This window comes from Halyomorpha halys, unplaced genomic scaffold, assembly GCF_000696795.3.
Source record: "Halyomorpha halys isolate HHAL.00 unplaced genomic scaffold, Hhal_1.1 Scaffold375.1, whole genome shotgun sequence".
NCBI lineage: Eukaryota > Metazoa > Arthropoda > Insecta > Hemiptera > Pentatomidae > Halyomorpha > Halyomorpha halys.
In genome coordinates this window covers 185,725-189,604 of record NW_027105275.1, presented here as the reverse complement: position 1 = coordinate 189,604, position 3,880 = coordinate 185,725, and the positions used below count along the sequence as shown (strand labels likewise).

Below are 3,880 nucleotides of genomic sequence, written 5' to 3'. Positions count from 1 at the left end.
AATTGTTTGTTTTGGTTTATATACAGGGAGTGTTGTATGTATTTTTTTTTTTTACGTATAGGGATGTTTTTTTTTAGTTTTCTTTTCTTAGGGTTTAATGTGTATATATTCTTACTTGCTTTTGTTGTATTTAATGTGTAACTTTTTCTTTGTATATATTTATGTAATATTTTGAGTTTACGAGGAATGTTCGTAAACTGGTGGGGGAGAATTACAATCAGCTATACAACTTCTATCAGTTGATTATGTAATAGTTATATAGTTAAGGAGCCAAGTGCGAGTGCACCTGCACTGATATTGCCCAGACCTGAGCCAGCGATCCTAAGCCTTTATATTCCTGCCCCGATAGCAATTAGTCTTGTACTCACAATCACTCTAGTTTCCGATCGAGTCACAGTTCCATTCAGTTCCAAATTCTCTTTCGTCGTAGAATTTTTATTCGTGATTATAAATAAAATTGTGGATCAAAACAAACAAAAAATAATTATAAAATTTATGAAAACATCTTTTTTTAAAGGCATGAATATAATAGAGCAATAAATGATAATTTTTCGAATGAACACTACATGATAAAATAAAACAAATTTAATTTCATCTTAATCTCTAATCTTAGTCTTCTAAATTAATAGGTATTATAGCTTAAAGACTATACTTTTGAAAAAAACTCTCTTGAATTAATGTAGATTCTTAAATATGATTACACAACAAAAATAAAACTTTAAAAGCTCTAGCGGCTATTAACAATTAGGAAATTAAATTTTTAAAAATAATAACAAAGGGATAAAAATCCTATCAGACGATTAAGTTAAACATTTCAAGATCGATGGGTTTCTGGTAAGCCAACTTTTCATCGATCAGCAGTTCTACCGATGATAGATTAGGCTTTCGTTCCTGAAAGAAAAAAATATATAAATATTAGGTTAATTATTATCTTATCAAAACATATATTTGTAGTGATAGGCAGAAATCCGGTATCTAAAGTTCCCGGATTTCGGCACCAGTTAAATGTTTGCTAAAACAAAGACGTAAAAAAAGAGAAAAGGGATAGAGAAATGACCAACTCGGTTGCTACTCAAACACTGTCCTTTATTGAGTCCAGCTCGTCTATATATACATTTGAATCTGAGTTGTACAGCTGACTGTAAGTTATATATATCTTAAGTATCGGCGAACGCAAAACAAAAAAAAAAAGAGTAGAAGGAATAAGATTACGCTTGTACTGCTGTAAAATACTGGCTTTATTGGATTCGGTACATCTCTTTATATACATTCGATCAGCTGATTCCCTCAGTCAGCTGACATCGAAATAAGAGCTGACTCAGACCGTAACTCCTCCACCAGTTTAGGAACAATCCTCCTAAACTAATACTATACAATATAATAGCATAGAAAAGAAAAACTATTTATAATAAAAATGAATTCCTATGTACGTATCATTGTAATAACTCCTATGCTCTATATACATACTTTATACCTAAGAATAAAATTAAAGAACTCTTCATACAATTCATAAATAAGCTAAAATGGACAAAACACAATATTTACAAAAGTCAAAATAATTCTTATAACAAAAATTAGAATCACATTAATATCAATTTTTTCTGTAATATAATCTAATAGTGGCAGTAGCAGTAGTATACAATATGAGAACACTCCAGTTTTTATATTTTCATTGCCGGAAGGTTTAACTCTTTAATATGGACAGTTCTCCTCTTTTTAGGTTCTTTGATACTTTCTACAGTAACACTATTGTGTTCCCTAATAATCATCACCCTGAATGGACCCTCGTATTGCTGAAACTCCTTACCTCTATCAGACCCCAACTTTCTGTATACGATCGTCTCGATCACTCCCATCATGTGTGTGACCTTTAAAATCACACTCCTTTTTTTTCCTTTTCCATTCCTCCCGTGCTTTCTTCTAGCAACATGTTGTGTATCTCCTCACCGTCCACTGCCGTGCCCTTATAGTCCCGCCGGTGTCCTCGAAACCCAAAGAGGACCCAAATGGTGAAAACCCCGTAACGGTATGTACGGAATGAATATATGCCGCTATAGCCTTAGGCATATATTCGGTTACAATCCCTTTTCGATCTGATATAAACGAAGACAGTCGCTTGGGCCGTCCGTAGCTCAGTGGTTAAGACAGTCTTACCAATTTGATGTCTATTGGCGGTGCCGGTTCGAATCCGGCCTGGGCCGTCGACTTTTTTCATTGTGTGGCGGTCCTACAAAATGAAAAACTTTGACCCCTAACCATGATTAGGTAGTATAGGACTCCAATGGGGTCTTAGCCGGAAAAAAAAAATGGTCACTCAACGTGCCATGAAGCCGCTCTATGCTTCCTGTGCTCTTGGGGTGCCCTGGTGTGTTGAGATACCATGTTACATCCAGGTCCTTCATTTTTGTTCGAATCATGGCATTGTTGAATTCTCTGCCTGAATCTGATGAGATACGCTCTGGAACTTGATAGAGTTGGAACCACAATCGGAGACCTGCCAACACTGCTGGCAGCGACCAAATCGTCGTGATATTGCTCCTTATAGCTGCGACTTTATACGCGGCAGGTTTAACTTCTTCCTTGGAAATAGTGTAGCCTAAAAACATTATTTGTTCCTGCCCCAGCGATGATTTCTCTCCCGATAATTTCAGCCCAAATTTCCTGATTCTCTGGAATACGCTGTGTAAATGCTGCACGCGATCTTTTTCGTTCTTACTGAACATTAGGAGATTGTCCAGATAAATCTGATATACAGATTCGTCAATTCTCCTCAAAAAACTCGTTCATTCAAACTGAAAACCACTGGTGTAAATATATTATTAAGTTCGTTATTTTATACGACATTCCCACAAATTAAAATTTATATACCTTCAATAATTTTTAACAACCTCTAAAACTTAGATTACAAATAGCTGGATATACTTCTATTAAAATTTATTGGATCCTTTGAAACTTCGAGCCCTATTCTCAAGAAGTGTGTAAACATTTTTAGTAAAGACTTACTTTTTTTTTTTTGAACACTTACGTTTTTCAAATGAAGCTGATTGCGTAGATGGGTGGTTTTTCTTTAAGATTTCTTTTTATATTTTTCCGTATTTTCTGAGTATCACTCCCATAATGATTAAAGTTATTGTGGTGTATTGGACATACCAAAACGGTTCAAGAAAAAATTTGCTCACTATGTATTTATCATATAAAATTTTAACAACACCGATCAAAATAGGCTATCCCTTTCTTGTGGTTCCATAGAATCGATAATCTGCAGCCCAGGACCTTATATTTACTTCAAATCAATCAAAATTTATTGTCTTGAAATAGTCATGTATCTAGTAATATATACTTATTTTTTACTATATAACAATTATTCACTAAATAATAATAATACAAAGTGTCTGTGAAAAACTGGCGAAATGTGGCCCGTAATTTCGGAAAAAAATCTTTCGTTCAGCAGGAATTAGAAATGTAACTAGTTATTTATCTCTCAATAAATAACAGTTATGAGAATTGTTTTCCAATAATTTTTAATCGTTGATTTTTAATACAAGCTCATACCTAGCTATAAAAGTTATACTTTGAGTAACTGATAGTAATGATACTGCTGGCGATAATAATTTTGCTTTTTTTTTTTTATAAAACAAAAATAAATATCTTGACCCAGTAAGTAAGTAAGTGAAAGTAAAAACACACTATTGCCATAAAAAACGTGTATATTTATTTGTAAACTTAAAAGGGGGGTTACATACGTGGGATCACCGATTTTTATAAAACATTTTTCTAAAATATGAAACTAGATCGAAAAGTATTAGACACGTTTCAAAAGAGGAATGGGTCCAAGGAGCCAAGGAAATAAATATTTTATTTATTTATATAAATAATTTAT

At 33.3% G+C, this 3,880-nt stretch overlaps 1 long non-coding RNA gene across 1 annotated transcript in view; it reads right to left on the bottom strand.

Annotated features, from left to right (window-relative positions):
* Positions 1-678: 678 nt before the first annotated feature.
* LOC106681935 (uncharacterized) overlaps positions 679-3,880 on the bottom strand; it is a 12,699-nt gene continuing 9,497 nt past the window's right edge. Inside the window, exon 3 of the long non-coding RNA XR_001343330.3 lies at positions 679-891. This is a non-coding gene — a long non-coding RNA (uncharacterized lncRNA). The remainder of the gene's footprint in view (positions 892-3,880) is intronic.